Consider the following 18,480-nt stretch of genomic DNA (forward strand, 5'->3'; position numbering starts at 1 on the left):
GGAAATATTGCAGTGTTTCATATGGATTAGTAGATATCTTTAGAGTAATGGAGTCTCCTTATGCTACAGGCGGTCGATATCCCTGTTAATTTCATGCTGCCAGGACCTTTGGCAAAGTTCCTTAGGATTTTGTTTTGGTACAAGCTCAATAAACGTTTGTCATGTGCTTATGAAATTGCAGAATAGATTCCAGTCAGGAGGACACCATTGCAAAATACAAGGGTGTAGCATGAATCTTAAAAGTTCTTATTAATAAAATCAAACCCAGAGCCAGGTATTGGGGTGAACTGGAAGATCAGAGAACAAGCCACAGCTCACCTTCAACCTCTCAGCTGTCTTGTTTCCTCAGACTGGAAGCTTCTGTGTCCTCATCGCAGTGGCTCTCAGCTGAACTGCTGCTCGAAAGCCTGAAGCTTAACCAGCCAAATGCTTAACCAGCCAAATGCTTAACCAGCCAAATGCTTAACCAGCCAAATGCCTCTAGCTTCTGGTCCTCACACCTTATATACCTTTCTGCTTTCTACCATCACTCCCTAGGATTAAAGGCTTGCTTCCTGGGAAGCGTGAGTCACCATGCCTGGCTGTTTCCAATGTGGCCTTGAACTCACAGAGATCCCAGATGGATTTCTGTCTCTGGAATGCAAGGATTAAAGGCGTGTGCTATCACTGCCTAACTAGTGGCTTTTCTGTTCTCTGACCCCAGATAAGTTTATTAAGGTACACAATATTTTGGGGAACACAATACCACCACACAAGGGGTGGTTAAGTTAATACGAATGTCATGTAATTATGCATACTTTCCCATGAACTACAAGGATTAAGTCGACTGCAACAACTGTCTTCATTGTAAGGAAAAATCAACTACTTTAAATAGTTAGACTTTATGAACCTGGAAGATCCTTAATGCTCATTTCAGGATACTTCCCTCTGGATCTACCTGTTTCTTAGAGAATGGTGGTTTCATGAAAGACACACACATACTCATGGGGGGTGGGGCTTAGTAGATCCTCAACAACAAAACTGTATTTTTTTAGTAACGTTACCTGGCAAGTTGAATTCTTCAATTTCTCCACATTATTTTCTACATCTCAGTTACTTTTTTAAAACTCCATCTAAATAGGAGAATACTTCTTTTTATACATCTCATATTGCTATGATTAAAATTAACTGTTATTTCCCAACACTTGGATTTTCCCCCATGTGTTAGACTCTATCCAGCTTTAAGTTTAAGACTTAAGAGTAGTATGTTATTCTATCAATTTCCTAGCAATAATAAGTACTTAAATGTTTTCATGAGGAAGTGACTTAGAAGGTTATCTTGTCCGTAGTAACAAGAGTCAAGTTTTTGTTGCAAATGACACTTCACTAACTTGTTGAACTATAACTAATAGGGGAGAAATTGTTTGGGAAGGCTCTGAGTAGAGAAAGCTTTAAAAGTGCTCCTGTGTAGACCCGTATTTAATGCAGCTCACACATCACAGAAGTCTGTGTGGTTAGGACAGAACCAACTGTCAAAGTGCAGAAAAACGAGTATCTATCTGGTGCTCAGCCACACATGAGTATCTATCTCACCCCTCACGGCCAAAGATCAACACAGAAGATGAAGAGGCAGAAGGTTGGGACAATCAAAGGACTTGAGGACTGGAGCAAAAATGACACCTTCTGGACGTAAGACCTCTGCATTCATGAACTCATGGTAGCTATGGTTGCCACACAAGACCTGCACAGGACCAGGATAGTCAACATTCCAGCACAGAAAAGGGGGGCTTATGAGCCCCCAACACTAACTGGGGATAGCCTCATGAGGCCTTTTTGGGGGGAAAAGAGAGTCAATCTTTTAGGCTCCTAGTAAGGTCACGCATATGCTCCATGGAGATCACCTCAACCATGTGGAGATGACCTCACACTCGTGAGCACATGGGTAGCAAATGGACTCAGTGGGCTATGAATGAAACAAAGTAGAATTCATGGAGTTGGGATAAGGTGGGTTTGTAGGGGGTGGATCTGGAAGGAGCCAGGGGAGCAAGAGGTTTGAATATAATCAAAACACATTTTATACATTATAAATCCTCAAGGATTAGTAAAACATTATAGACATTTAAAATAATACTTGTCTTTATGATTATGGCTCAGAGTAACTAACACCTTCCATACCATGATATGAAAATATACAAATGCGTGATGAGCAGTTGAAATTCATTCCCTCATTATAGATCAATTTGCTATATTAAAGAAGATGAAGAATGCTGTGGATATCGTTCTGTATAAATAAAATGCTGATTGGCCAGTAGCCAGGCAGGAAGTATAGGCGGGACAAGCAGAAAGAGAATCCTGGGAAGTGAAGGTTGAGTCAGGGACAGTGCCGGCTGCCGCTATGACCAGCAACATGTAAAGATACTGGTAAGCCACAAGCCATGTGGCAACTTATAGACTAATAGAAATGGGTTAATTTAAGATAGAAGAACTAGATAACAAGAAACCTGCCATGGCCATACAGTTTTTATAAGCAATATAAGTCTCTGTGTGTTTACTCAGATGGATCTGAGTGGCTGCAGGACTAGCAGGTGAGAGAGATTTGTCCTGACTGTGGACCAAGCAGGACCAGGAAAACTCTAGCTACAAAAGAATACTCACCTAGGTTTGTAATAATCATGTTTCCATTAGGCATACTGCACACAAACAAGGGGCATTGTTACTTATGAAAACTGTTTTACCCTTGCCTGCCTAATGCACTTGGGTGGTTTTAATAAAGAGCTTATTGGTCAATAGCTAGGCATGAGAAAGGATAGGCGGGGCTGCCAGGCAGTGAGATAAATTGTAGGTGGAAGTTTCTGTCCTACCAGCAACTCCCAAATATCCAGCAGATGCTCCCCAAATTACCACACAGAAGCTTAATATTACTTATAAATTCTTGGCCAGTAGTTAAGGCTCATTACTAACGAGCTCTACTTTAAACTGCTGCTTAGGAAATGCCCTTGTTTGTGTGCAGTATGCCTAATGGAATCGCAACATAAATACAAGTAACACACCTTTACAGTTAGAGTAATATTCTGCAGCATAAACAAATGTAACACATCTTTGCCTGTTTTAAATAATATTCTACAACATCCTAGCACTGCCCTCTCCTAGACCTAGATGATGCCCCTCATAAATGCACTGTAAAACTTTGTTATTAAGAGAAATTCTTTAGCTTTTAATCCTGTTACAAATTACAGTCTTTGGCCAATGTTAAAAAGAAAGGGAGTGGTTTCTTAGCAACCTCTAGATGTAACTTGAGAGCTACACAAATCTCATATTGAATGAAAAAAGAATAGAAAGGAAAGGATATGATTGACCCTAGGTATGGTGGAGGAGAAGGTTTATTATAGATATGTGGGAGAGCACAGCCAGAGGCAGGGACATCTGGGAGAGCCCAGAGTGGACATGTCTCTGAGCCATGTGAGGAGATGGAGCAAGGGGAAAGGGAAAGAGGGGAACCAGGTACGGAAGCCAGGAGGCCCAAATAGAGTAGACAAAAGGCAGGTAACCAAAATGGCTGGATTTTATAGGGACGGGCAGCTGGGGGGAGGGCAGTCAGTCCTTGGGCTGGAGAAGTTTAGAGTAGGGGGCGGGTATGCCAGCCAGGAAGGCTCTGTAAGAGGTAGCGACTGAGGGATGCCGGAGAACCTGGCTGCCAAGCGTCTGCTTTGGGATATTTAATAGGCACCTCAGCAGTTTGTCCCATTGGAAACCTAATTCATAGACACCATTGTAAAGAAAACAAATTTCATCTGTCTTTTAGAGTGTGGACTTTTCTTATTGGGTGTGCTTTATTTCTCTCTCTCTGTAGCATCTTTCTTTCTAATAAGCCTTCTGCTTAAGATCTACATTAAAACTTTCTTTTAATAAAATCTCTAACTTTGTTCTTATTGGCTCATCCTGAAATTACTTTCTGTAGTGAAGTCAGGAATCCTAGTATGCTTGAATGGAGATCTCTAAAGGAAAGGGGCCCTCCTGGCTCCCGAGGGAAATGGAGTGGAGATGTGACTATGTCCTTATTGCTAGAGACAACACCAGCTTTAGTTTCTGGGAATGTGGGGACAAAGCCTCCCTTTCCGGCCTCTTGGAGACAGCTGCTACAGAAATCTGATTTCCCCAAACTGTGACCTTTGATAAGGGCCCACACTCAGGTTCCAATCTGTCTTTTCAGGGAGGGTGTAGATGATCCCAGAAGCCTTTGCTCCAGGAAGTGGGGAGTCAGGTGAAGTATTCTCTACTGAATGCTGGGCTTGTGTAGGAAGAGTAATTTGAAGGTATTTCTGCATGCAGGAATACCTCTCCATCACCAGCTCTGTAACTTTATTGGATCCGTAACTTTTGCATTGCTGTGAATACCCAAAGGAAATAAACCGAGGGAGAAAAAGGTGACTTTGGCTCACAGTTCCAGAGAAACTTTATTATGGTGAGGGAAGTCATAACAGTAGAAGCAGTGGGAGCCTATGACAGCAGAAGAGCAGAGCCTGGACTAATAAAACGACCTTCTAAGGTCTGCTCCTAGTGACCTATTTGAGCAGGCCCACTCCTGAAGACTCCCCAGTTTCCGCAATCAGCATCATCAGGGGGGAATAAGGGTTTAAAACATTTGTGGGTGATATTTTAGATCTCCCAAAACATAAGTTCTGTAATACTGTTGTGAGAATTAAGAGTTTTATCTTGGGAAACAAGTCTTATTTTTCTACTGTAGTTTAGATTTCAGTATCTTACATTAAGAGATATGAATCAGATTTGTCTCTCAGCTTCTCCCCATCATTATTTCCTGCTGAAATAATGTCCTCTGCGGGCAGTGAGGGGCGCCCAAGAGAGAAGAAAGGAGGCAGAGGGAGGCTGAGAGATAAAGAGATGCAGTGAAGACGGACTGCTGCCCCATCTCATAGCTATATGAAAAGGAGGCCTCCTTTCTGCTGTTCCGCCATGCTGGCCTTGATGGGTTCCACACTTTACTTGGGCAGTCCCCAGCCATTCACAGATGACAAGGCAGAGTTCAGGGACCCAAAACAGTTGGTGGTGGTGGCTGAGGAAACTACAAGCTGCAAAAGGGAAATAAAACTGGGCGTCCCAAAGCTGTGGCTTCTCTGGCTCTACTGCAAGCGGGGTACAAGGTGGTCCAGAACTCGGGGAGTATCTCTGGAAGTTGACAGCGATATATCAGATCACCACATATTCCACAGACACAACGTGAGCAATTGGTGAAACAAAAAATGATGATGGTCCTTAGCTGGTTTGCCTAAATGCTGCCATTAAAAAAAAAAAAAAATTAAAATACCCAGTTCTCCATCTGCAGGTAGCACAGGAGGCGATCCATGGCTGGGCACTTCCAGTAACTCCAGGTATTAGTCTGGCGGGGGTAGATTTCGGGGCAGATATCAGTGTCCTGCCTGGTAAGAAAATGGGGTTTTTGAGTCATATTAACATTTTTTATGTCTTAACTAAGGCTTTCCAAAAACACTCTTGCACAAATGGCATAGACCCTGTTTTGACACCGAAAGGATCAACGACCATGGTGTACTTATGGTACCGTGGCGTCTCCTTTTTGAGGAAAACGCTTGAACTCCTGGTGCGTGCTTAGGCACCGGAACCAAATTCCTAGGAAGAAACCAAGAGGTGGTGCGCTGCTCTCGGGCACCGCCCCCCCCCGCCCCATCCCGTTGGAGCTGGAGCGGCAACGCTCGCGAGAGCCCTGCCGGCTTCCACGTTTGCCACGTTCCAGAGGACCAAAGCAGACTAAAAAGCCACATGCTGCTCCGGCTTTGCAGCCGCTGCGCAGCGCCTGACTTGCTTCGACCTGCGGATGGCTGGGGAGCGTAGGCGGCCCCGCCCCCGGTCAGTGGTTCTCGCGATTGGCTCATATTGCTATCCTTCAGATCTGGTGGGTGGGCCGAGGCTGGCGGGGGCGGGGCCGAGGCCGGGGTAGTTGTGCGCTCTTGTCCACCGAGGGAGTCGCAAGCTGGGCGCACGCGATTTTCGCCGTGCAGCCACACGCTGGTGCAAGTCTTCGAGGCGCGGCGAGCGCGGTGAAGGCGGAGGCGTTGCTGCAGGAGTCGCGGATCTCCGGTGTCCCTAGTGCACTCAGCAAGGCCCCCGTCCTCTGCAGTCCTCTCGAGAAGCTCGCGATGGCCCCGCGCAAGAACGCCAAGGGCGGCGGCGGCCACAGCAGTAGCAGCAGCAGCGGCAGCGGCTCGGGCAGCGGTAGCCGAGCACGGGTAGCAGCGGGAGCAGCAGCAGCTCCGGGGCTCGGAGAGGTCAGAGTCCCCTCAGCAGGGGGCGGGGAGGGAGCAGGGTTGGCGCTGTAGGTCTGGTCTGGTTGCGGGTCCGCCGAGCCTCTCCATCCTCTGCGTTGCTCCGGTGCGCGGGGCGAGGCCGCGCTCACCAGGCGGGGAGGTGGAGAAGTGGGGCTCGGCCAGAGGGGACCCCAGCACCGCCATCGGGTCTCAAGCTGCCCGAGGTCATTGCGCGGTCCTCCTTGTCTTTCCCAGTGGAAGCTGGGCGTGGAGGACCGTTTATCTTCTCCTTGCAGATTTCGGGGCGCTTGACCCTGAGCCAAAGTCAGGGAAAGTAAGTTCCTGCCCCCTCAGCAGCGTTGAGCAGCTTGGAGGAGTGTATTCGGGGGCGGGGGTGGGAGTGGATACATCGTTCTTGAAAATTATGGAGTTTTGTTTAGTTTTCTTAACATGTCTTGTGTTTGCCTTTTTAAATATGAAGGGGTGTCATAAAGTACTATACGGTTTGTGAGTGTGTGTGTCTTCTCCTTTTCTAAAAAAAAAAAAAAAAAAAGACTGGGTATTCACCTTTATTCTCCATGTGCTTAGCTGGCAGTGGAGAACAGATGTTTTAAATCTGTTTCGTGTCATATTTCATCGGTTCTCGGTTTCTTTTATATTTCCTTTGACTCATATTTAGAATATTGGAACTGGAATACACATGTGAGCTCTCAGTTTCACTAGAAATGATTTAGATTCTGCGCCACGGTCTACGTGCAGGCCATTATATGTCGGAAAATACATCGGATGGTTATATTGTATGTCAGGAAAATAGATGAGGTAACTGGGTTTTCTTTATAGCACTTACGTCTTAATTATCTAAATGCATGCAGCGCTCCTGTTCATAATAGTTCTGTTCCATAATAGGTGCTCAATAAATATTTGATGAGGAAAGTGAATGAACAATGTTAATGGGGAAGGCAGTGCAGTTAAATCCTTTGTACACATTAACGTTCTGAGAACTAATTTTGTGTTCTTAATGGAAAGAACTCTGTGTACACAGTTCGAAGTTCAAGGCCATTGTAGTGATTAATTCACCTTTAGTACAGGTAAAAATGATGCTCTGGTTCCCTAGCCCCAAAGTCAGCTGATCTCCTGCAGGCGCCTCCACCACTGCTTCTGATGGCTGTGATTATAGACATGAACTATAGGAATGAGAAGATCCTACTGCATGTTTAGGTACCAAAGAGAAAGCTAATGAGCAAGATTTTAATGTTGAGTTTCCTTAGCTGTTTACTAGTGAAATGTGTCTTCTTTGCTGCTGTCCTGCGAGCTTTTTGACTGCTTGGGAAGCGCTCTAACCACTGAGTAACACCCCCAGTCCTTCCTATAATTTTATCTTTACAAAACCCTTGAGTAGAAAACTGATTGTATCCAAGGAAGTCATTTGTGAGGCCTGTCATTGGTATGAATCAGTACAGAGAGTGTTTTATTTTCCTACCCTTACAATAAATGAACTCTTGTAACAGTCAGCTGATAGGTTTAGAAAATGCTAGACTGTATAGTAACTTATTATGTCATATTGCTCACATTTTAGAGTAAACACAAGCATCTTCAGTTGTCAATATTTTAATACACTGATTCCATACTATAATGGAACACAATCTGTGAGTGAAATAGCTGCATTCTAACCCCTGCCCCCAAATCCCAGCCTTCATTAGGTAGAGTGGATTACTCTTCCCAGGCCATTATTTTAAGTAAATACTGAGTTCTGACTGGGTGAGGGGGAAGGCACCAGTGGTAGAAATAAGATTGTTCCATTGTGCCACACAGTTACCTCACAGTGAGAAGTGTGGTTCTGTTTGCTGCTTTCTCATGGCAGGGTACAGCTGAAAGACAAACAGCATACTGAAAGAAAAGTTAACTTTATGTGGTCACCGAGGTAGGGACATTGTGACATGCAAACCAGCTGTGACTACTGGGGAGTTAGTTCGTAGGTGCAGATCACAATGACATTGCTGAGACATTAGTGCCTTCTAGTTATATAAGGTGAGAAGATTAATGCTTACAGGTTATCTTGTTCAGCCTTTGGAAATGCAGGTAGGAGGGAAGAACACAGTCTAGAATCTAGGTTTTCTGTTGCTCATCATTACACCTCACTGCTTGAATCTTGGCTCCTAAATAGATTACGCGGTATCCTATAGGGGTTGGGAATTGAACTGGTTTATCAAGTTTTCTTCCAGCGTTGACCATGCGCATATAGTACAGATCATTGCAGAAACCTGTGCTTCTGTCCTTAACTGATTGGCTAAAATATGCTTCAAATAGCACATTAGTAAATTTTACTTTGAAAAGTGTACGCAGTAAGTTTTTTACATTGAGAATCTGATGTCAGCGGTAACATTGGTCACATGACTCTAGTTCTTAGATTTTAATGTAAAAGTATGGTGGGGATTGGGAGATAGGATTCAGTACTGTAAGCACACCTTTTGGAAACAAATATTTTAAAGTAGACTTCTGCTTTTAATTTTCTTCAGCTCAATTGAGAAATGAGACAGTAGAGTCATTTTATATTTTTCAGTTTTATTCCCTAGAATACAAGAGAAAGGAGTAATTGGGTATCTTACCTTTAACTTGCATTTAAAATGTTATTTGTGTGGCAGTTAGGGCCAGAAAAACCCTTTTTCACATTTACTGATTGGGAAAGCTTTTGAGGAAGAGGGCTTATGGTTGTCTTTGGGCTCACGATGTAGTTCAGAAGGGCTGTCTTGACCTTTTGTTAAGTGTCCGCCACCTTGGCCTGCTTTGCCTGGGACTTGCTTCCGACTTACCACTTACCAGGAGGTGTCGCTGTAGAACATGTTCCCCTTCCCGATTTGAACCTTCAAATTATATAAGGGCAATTAGGTTTTAAAATTATTTAATCAGTGTGTACCTTCCCAGAAATTCTTATCTATTGGTGTTTAATTCTCTCAAGAGATCTAACAGATTTTGAAATTTAGTCATAAGAGTTTGTGTGGAACAACTTTCTTGAGACTTATTGAGAATGAAATATACCCATATATATTTGGCATTTTGGTCATTTAGAAATGTACTTCTGAATTTATTCTCTCCCACCTCCACATGCTTCTTGTCTCTTAGGTTACTAATGTATACAGTGTGCTGCTGAGTGTAGCCTGGCATCCTTGAAAGAAGGGGTCCCTGGAGCAGTTCTTTTTACTTAGCCAGGGGCATCACTTAGGGCCAGTGGCTTAATCCTCTGCCAGCCATTTAAGGATGGAAAAAATAGAAAGTCCGCTGTTTGCTCACTACAAGAACAATTGTATGTTTTCATTGTTCTGGTAGCAGCATTTTCCTACCTTGGCCAGATCACATGAAAACAGGTTCTATAAAGGGTATTCTTTACAACCATATCATGGGCTTGGAAGTAAAGATCCATATTTCAGTCTTGTACTAAGATCATCTGTCTCAGAGAGATTATTAGAAAATAAGTAGATAAGACTTAATTTTCAGCTAATTAATAACAGTAACTTGGATAAAAGCTTATGTGAGAGCTAGCTTCTTTATTTCTTGTTTGTATTAGATATTTTATTCATGTGCTGGCTGATCCAAAAGGGAACAACAAAAGCCATTTTTCTCATGAAAGGCAGTACAGATTAGAACAAAGAATCTGATAGCTCAGGCCCTATATTTAGTTAAGCAACACGTGGCAAGTCTCTCAGACCTCTCTAATCTTAAATCTATTTACTCTGTTTTGCTTCCTGGTTCTGATGGCCTAAGACAGTTTGATATGCCTTGATGCATGGTACACATGTCCCATGCACATGGGAAGAGACAGTGCAAAACCTGAGAGAATATAAGATACACGTCTTGCTTGAAAGTCTATATTACTTTAATCTGTAATATTTGTTTCAAATTAAAGATGCTTTTTAGTAATTGTACTGTAACTTTCTGAAGTACTTGATACATTTTTGTAAGTATCTCATTTATTCCATGGCCTTCCTTCAAGTTGCTATTTGCCAGCTAATCTCTTAAGAGTTTTGTAACTTTCTGTATCTTACTGGAGCTCAGATACAATTTGGTCTTTTGACGCTCTTCCAGCTAGGGATGTAATGTCCTGGGAAGTATTTGCTCTGCATCTTGAGTATGCTACTTCTAAACCCCCAGCAAGTACAAAGTACAAAAGACTGTTAAATCCCTTAGTAAAACTGTATTCATAGCTAGGAAGACGAAGGCATTCTGGTGTGGTTTTGGATAGTAGGGCGCTTAGAGATGATAGTTATATATAGTGCATTTCGAAGTAAGTAGTTTCAAATTTTCACCATAAAAAAGATAATATTTGAAGACATGTTTTACCTGATTTACGTATTATACATACTGAAACATTGTAAGGTACTCCATTAGTATGTACAGTTTTTCTCTATCAGTTAAAATTTACTTAAATCAAAAACTGTATGTCAATAGGAGCCATTTACAGTTTTCTAGGCTAATTTGAGGAAAGCCTGAGCTCTCTGTCCCCGGACTGGTGGTGCCCGGCTAATTCCCTGTCTGCTGCCAGTGTCTAGCTGTTGAGCACTGTGCTCATGGGTGGAATATGCTATTCTGAGTGAACTTAGACTGCTCCATTCTGCAGAATCACCGTTTCTATTAGAACGCTAGAGATGAGATGTTCACCCCCGTGTCCCAGTCTAGTGGTGCATTCCAGAACTCAGTGCATGAACTCCCCCTTTTTTTGGTTCTGGTACTAATGGTTCACCCCTGTGTCCCAGTCTAGTGGTGCATTCCAGAACTCAGTGCATGAACTCCCCTTTTTTTTTGGTTCTGGTACTAATGGGAGCCAGCATGGTATTTTGTCAGTCATTATAATTACTTTTATTTTTGCATTCATCTGGTGTTTGGGTGTCCAGGCATTTGTTCTGCAGTTGAGGTTTGTTTTTCAGGGATGTGATTTGGTTCCTCTTGGCTGCTGTTCTTATCTTTTCATGGCAAGCCATTGACTACAACTTCATTCTGATCAGATCCATGATGGCTGAAGACAAGTATAACCTAGTAGACTGAAAGGAGGTTTAAGCTCCCTGGTCACCTGAGCTTTTAAAAGGAAGAGTTCCAGAGGTGCTGCAGGCAGGCTGCAGGGTGTCCTTTGGCCTGGCTGTGGGTAGTTTCTGCGCTGCAGAGCAGAGATTAGTGTGAAGGAGAAGAGGAGGTTGTCCACTTACAGAGGACAGCCTCAGCAGTAGACTGAGCTCTTGCTGAATTTGGAGAAATGTTGACTCTTCTGTGTGTGTGTGCCCACAGCTCTAACCCAGTGACTCATTGACTATGGAAGGCAGCCAGGGTTGCCTTAATTGTAAAGTGGAAGAATATTGTTTGATAACATAATTTTACTCTGCAAGCATCTTTGCTGTAATTGCTTTTGCTTCCGTGTTCCACGGGCTTGACAGCATTTCTGCCCTGCCAAGGCCGCCCTGGTCGTTGTGCTGTGCCTATTGTATTTCCCGTGCCACCTCCGCTCATGGGCGGGTGTTAGTCCCGGTGTTGGCTCTAATTCCAGTTACTCTAAAATGGAGTACTGGAAAGCCTCTTCAGTCTTAGGTTTATTATTTAGGAGTAATTTCTTTTACATGAACAAAAGTTACTGTTAGAAATGTTTATTGAAATGATATCTAGCATTGAACTTTACCTTCCCATTCTTTGAATCAAATGCATTTTAATAAGATTCTTCTGGCTTAATTTTAAAAATGGTGTCCAGCACTTGCTTTTTGAAAGTAGCACCTTTCCTTTTGCAAATAAAACATGTCTAGCCGGGTGGTGGTGGCGCACTCCTTTAATCCCAGCACTCGGGAGGCAGAGCCAGGCGGATCTCTGTGAGTTCGTGGCCAGCCTGGGCTACCAAGTGAGTTCCAGGAAAGGCGCAAAGCTACACAGAGAAACCCTGTCTCAAAAAACCAAAAAACCAAAAAAAAAAAAAAAAATATGTCTGTGCTGCTTTTAGATCTGTATCTATTGAAATGTTACTTTAAGAGTATCTACTATACATGTAACGAATATGTGGATTTTCTTCTGTGCTATCACTTCTTAGCCATTCTTACACATTTATTGATAATCATTCACATACATGCTTTTATAATCTATATTATGCAAACTATAAGATGTTATATTGAACATTACATGCTAAATGCCCATGTATAACATTTATGTACATGCATTTATTAAAATATACTTGCTATTAAAGATACTTTTATATTGATTTAAAATTACAAAAAAATTATTTTGTGTGTATGGGTGTTTTGCTCGAATGTATGTCTGTGCACCATATTCATGCTGGTGCTTGTGGAGGCCAAAAATGGACATCAAATCTCTTGGAACTCGAGTTGCAGACAGTTGTGTCTGCTATGTGGGTGTGGAGAGTTGATCCTGGGCCTTTAAACCAGTGCTCTTAACCACTGAGCCATCCATCTGTTCAGCACAAGTCTCTCTCTCTCTCTCTCTCTCTCTCTCTCTCTCTCTCTCTCTCTCTCTCTTCTCTCTCGAGTGCATGCCCTCAGAGGGCATCCGCTCTCTTGTTTACAGATTTACAGGAGTTTGTGGGTAGCCTGGCATTGTGTTGAGAACCAAACTCCAGTCCTGTGGAAGAGCAGGAAGAACTCTTAAACTGCAGAGCCATCTCTGGCACAAATGTGAAACATTTTATTGCTAACATTCCGTACAGAAACTGCTGGAGAAGCTTGTCTGTATCCTTGCATATAGAAGTATGCATGTCCTTGTTTAACGTGTAGTAATAGTGTTGTGACTGGGCTCTCATTGGTGTACCTAGCAGTTGTGAATTCCAGGTCTCCATGGCCGAGTGAGGAACTCGTGGCCACAGTTCCTCACTGTATGCATGTACCTCTTTCTGTTAGTCCTGTGGAGACCGCTGCTCCTTTGCACGCTACCTTCCAGACTGCTGCCCTCAACTCGTTTGCGCCTTTCTACGTGTGTCTGAATATTTTTCTGTGGCTTGAAATTGTTGGGTCAGAGCATATTAAAACATGAATTAACCTTTTTTTTGGTATTGCCATTTTATTAAACCCATAGTGGTTGTTTGTATTCACATCCTACCTATAATGAATTACAATAGTTACCTTTATTGTTGCCGCCCTTGGTAAAGTTTAATGTTTCTAAGTTTGGTGTGCTTCAAGTGTTCTTACATGGCTAACATTTGCATTTTCCTGGCTACTAGTCAGACATGACATTTTTGTTCCTTTTGTGACTTTTTTTTTCATAAATATTGCCTATTCCCTGGTGTTTTCAATTTGTCTGTGTGTTTGTATTGATTTGTAGAGTGTTTCACAACCCAAGCCTCGTGCTCGCTTGAGTGGCAGGTCAAGGACTTCTCTATTCCATCATTGATTGTTTACATTGCCATTTCCTGTGCTATATTTTATTCAACAGAATTTTATAATTTTAATGTAGCACTAATAGAATTTTTCTATTTTCTATTTGGGCTTTTGTGTTTTAATGACACTGTAACAGAGAGATGATGACATTCCCTTTAAGTGAGATCATAAAATATCTGAAAGTTTGCTCTTGCATTTGGATCTCTACAGCACTGTGTTGATTTTTATTGTGTATGTACTGTTCAAGTGGGGGATCTATTTTCAATATTTTTTACAGTGTAGCTGAGGAAGTGTTCTGTAGTTAGTGTTCATGTAGACTGTGTCGAGGCAGTTCGTACTGTTTCTAAGCCTGACACTGTTCCGGGAGGGGATCCATGTCGCTGAGTACTCCTTAGCTGTGTAGGAAGGCTCTCTGTCTAAAGGGGTCACACTTCCTTTCACTGTTGTTACTGCCATGGGGGCCTTTTAAAACATGATTCATTTAGAACATGATTCTCAGGTTTCAGGAAAGTTTTTTTTTTTTTTTTAGAATTTTGGGTAGAATATGTTTGGATTTATAGAATAAATTAGAACAAATTATATCTTTATAATATTGAGTCTTACCTGAGGATAATATAAATGTAATTTTTAATTATTATTATAGTTTTTAATTTTATCCAAAAGTCACACACATCTTTTTTTAGAGGTAGTTTTTGTGTGTGTGTGTGTGTGTGTGTGTGTGTGTGTGTGTGTGTACACGAGTGCACAGTTGGTTTGATTTATTTGTTGCTTTGGTTTCTTGAGACAGGGTTTGTCTGTTTAGCCCTGGTTGTCTCGGAACTTTCTTTGTAGACTAGGCTGGCCAATCCACCTGCCTCTGCCTCCTGAGTGTTGGGATTAAAGGCGTGCACCACTACTTTCCTGTCTGGTTTGATTTTGACTTTTTTTTTTTTGGAGACACGTCTCATGGCTCAGCTGACCTGAAACTTGCTTGACATGTAGCCCCTTTAAATTTGTGGTCATCCTGCCTTTGTCTCCAGAATTCTCAAAATTATAGGCATGGACCACCATTTCTGGTGATCTCTTATAATTTAAAGTATTTTAAAAATTGTATTTAGATTTATTTTATGTATATGAATGTTTTGCCCGCATGTATATATGTCCACTGGATGTATGCCTGGTGTCCTCAGAGTTAAGAAGAGGGTATTGGATCCCCTGGAATTGGAATTAAGGATGGTTGTGAGTCATCATATTGGTGCTGAGGCTGAACTTGGACCTTCTTCAAGAGCAACAAGTGCTCTTAATGTTGAGCCATCTGTCTAGTGCCATTGGTAGTGTTCTTTTTCTTTTTTCTCTTGTCTTCCTTCTTCCTTCCTTCCTTCCTTCCTTCCTTCTTTCTTTCTTTCTTTCTTTTTTTTTTGAGACAGGGTTTTCTCTGTGTAACAACCCTAGCTGTCCTGGAACTTACTCTGTAGACAATGCTGGCCTCAAACTCACAGAGATCAGCCTTCCTCTGCCTCCCAAGTGCTGGGATTAAAGGCGTGCACCACCACTGCCCAGCATCTAACTTGAGACTCCACTATGTCGTTCTGCAGTGGTATTTAACATATTTGCTTCATGTCACGCCCTTATCAAATAGACAGCAGTCTACCACTCTCTTCTAGACATCCGTGCTTCCTTGTCGTTAGCGAGAACTTAGCCTGTATTTATGGTTTTATTTTCCTTTGTGGTAAAATTAAAATTTTCATACAGTGAATTGCACAAATTTTAGTGTGCAACTTAAGGAGTTTTGATAAATATATTATCTGCCTATGTAATTTGCCAACCTATTCAACCACTCTAGAAAGTTCTCTTCAGTCTGTGTCTTACTGCTACCTCCCCACCATCCGGTGAAGCTACAGTACTATATTAGTCTTGTCTGTTTTAGAATTCATTTTTGTAAACACTGTGTGTGAAGTGGCTTCTTTTACTTCCCGTGATTAGTGTTGGGATTCGCCCACCTAGCTGCACAGAGCAGCACCTTGTTCCTTTTCTTCTTTTAGTCCTTTTCTGCGAGTGTCTTGTGTGTGAGTAGTACAACAGTTGGTTGGTCTGATGCCCGAGCTATTTCTGGTTGTGCACACTGTTTCAGAGAACAGTACATGACACATAAGACCTTTAAGAAATATCTTCATGTTTTTGGGCAAATACAGAGGAGTTGCTGTGCTATAGGACAGATGAGCTTTTAATTTTTAATAAACACTGCTAAACTGTCTAGTAGAGCGGTTGTAAAATATATTTCTCATTCCTACTGACACCAGGATGAGGGATTCTAGTTGTTTATTTATATATTGTCTTAGTGTTCTATTGCTGTGAAGAGACACCATGACCACAGCAACTCTTATAGAGGACAGTGGACCAGGCTTTTCTTTTGGGCCACGAACCTGCTCCAAATCGTGACACTGAGACTTAATATTAGTTTTGAATGCTTGGCCTAGGTTAGGCTTGTTTCTGGCTAGCTCTTTTAACTTAACCTGTTTCTCTTTATCTACCTGTTGCCTTGGGGCTTTTCACCCTTTTTTCTTTCTGTATGTCTTACTTTGACTGCTTCTCGTGTCTGCCTGGCTAAAGGCAGCTTCTTGCCAGGAGTGTGTCTCCCTCTTTCTTGTTCTCATCGCCTTCTTCCTCTTCTCCCTGCACCTAGATTTCTCCTATTTATTCTCTCTGCCTCCAGCCCTGCCTATCCTTTCTCTGCCCTTTACACAGTTTTACACTTTTACACAGTTAAATATTCTGTAGCATAAACAAATATAACACATCTTTACATAGTTAAAATAATATTCCACAACAGAAAAGTGTTTAACTGGGGCTTGCTTACAGTTTCAGAGGTTTAGTCCACTGTAATCATGGCAGGGAGCATGGCAGAGTGCAGGCACACATGGTGCTGGAGAAGAGGTTGAGAATTCTCCATCTGGATTTGCAGGCAGCAGGAAGAGAGTGAGACAGCCACTGGACCTGGCTCGGGCCTCTGAAATTTCAAAGCCCACCCTCAGCGACACACTTCCTCCATCAAGGCCACACTTCCTAATCCTTAGAAGTAGTGCCCCTCCCTGGTGACTAAGCATTCAAATACTTGAGGCTGTGGGCGGTTCTTATTCAAACCACCGCGTGCACCAGCATTTGATGTTGTCGTCTTTTCTCCTTTGGCTTACAGTTGCCCTTCTCTGTTCACTATTGATGAGAACACTTCTTGTCTTGTGATTTGTTGGCCATACACATTCTTCCCTCAGTTTTCTATTTAGCTTTCCTATCATACTGCCTTTGTATTATTGAGATAGAATTACATATTCCAAACAAAAGTTTTTAAAAGGACTTGTCCAAATCAATAACAACTTTTCATTTCCTTCCTTCCTTTCCTCCTTCCTTCCTTTTTTCTTTGTTTGGTTTGGTGTGTTTCTTGGAGGCAGCAGATCTAAGATAGATCCTGTTTTCTAACCCAGGCTGCTAGTCTGTGTCTCTTTCCTGGGGAATCAGGACATTAATGTTGTTAGTTGTTGTTGAAGAATATGTATTTCGTTTTGTTGTTTTGTGGTGTTTTCACAGACCTCTTTTTATTAACTGTTTGAGATTTTGTATTTATTCCTTGTGCCTTCTTGGGCGTGTTTATTCCTCTCTTCATACCTAAGCATCTCTTCTAATGTCTCTGTAGAGATGGCTTAGTATGCAGAAATTCCTTTAACCTGTTGTTATTATGGAAAGTTTTTCTTTCTTCGATTGCAGTTGATAGTTGTTTGGGTATATGTAGTAGGTAGGCATTCCAGCTTGGATCTGAAAGTTCCAACCCCCATTGAGACTCTGGCAACTGTCACCTACGAGGTGGGGCCAGGGAAGGCGCCTGGAGACCCGAGATCTGATGGGGGCTGGAGAGATGGCTCAGAGGTTAAGAACACTGACTGTTCTTCCAGAGGTCCTGAGTTCAATTCCCAGCAACCACATGGTGACTCACAAACATCTGTAATGAGATATGGTGCGGGGCCAGCATGCAGGGAGCAGGCCAGGGAGCAGGGGAGTGCTTCTTTTGCTGGTCTCGTGGCTAAGCTAGGGAACTGAGACCGGACTAGCTGCTCCTTTTTCGGGAATGGAACTGTATAGGCGTTCCCTGGTTATATGAAACTTTGCAGGCGGGTTTAGGTACCCGGTACCCGCCAGCCAGGGAGGAGAGGGCGGGAGCCACCCAGGCCTTTGGAATTTGCCCCACGTTGGGTGCCAGATATTGGTGAAATTATTAAGGCCACTCCCCTTAGTTAAAAGGAAGATTTATTTAGTGGGTAACTTACAAAAAGGGAAAGGTAGGTCGCAGGGTCTGGGGAAGGTATATCACTGTCCAGCGGTGTTCTCTAGAGCTCGGTCCACCTCCACCGGTCCACCTCCACCGTTCAGGGTCCTGGGCCAGAGAGAGCGCTGGCCCATCCAGCTCTTGGGTCTCCCCTGGCCCTGCCTCGTAGGCCTGACAGTTGCCAGAGTCTCAATGAGGGTTGGAACTTCCAGATCCACGCTGGAATGGCTACCCACTACAAGTATACTAGTCCAGGCTGGCATCTTTGGCCTCTCATAAATTGTAGAATATAGGTCCAATCCCTTCTGGCTGTTAAAGTCACTATTGAAAATTAGTTTTAATTTTCGGTCTGCCTTTATATTTCACATGGTATTTCTCAAAATATGTTCTTTGTTTTGTACAGTTAGTGTGTTAATTTATTGTGTGACATAGTGAGTTTCTTTTCTGATTCTATTTGGTGTTCTGTATACTTCTTGTACCTTGGTAGGTATTTCTTTCCTTAAATTTGGTAAAATTATCTTAGGATTTTGCTGAAAATATTTTCTGAAATTTGGCCCACGTTTCTTCTCTTTGT

The 18,480-nt window shown here is 42.6% G+C and overlaps 1 pseudogene; it reads left to right on the top strand.

The window, feature by feature from the left end:
* Positions 1-6,032: 6,032 nt before the first annotated feature.
* LOC114699442 overlaps positions 6,033-18,480 on the top strand; it is a 59,657-nt pseudogene continuing 47,209 nt past the window's right edge.

This window comes from Peromyscus leucopus, unplaced genomic scaffold (assembly GCF_004664715.2).
Source record: "Peromyscus leucopus breed LL Stock unplaced genomic scaffold, UCI_PerLeu_2.1 scaffold_440, whole genome shotgun sequence".
NCBI lineage: Eukaryota > Metazoa > Chordata > Mammalia > Rodentia > Cricetidae > Peromyscus > Peromyscus leucopus.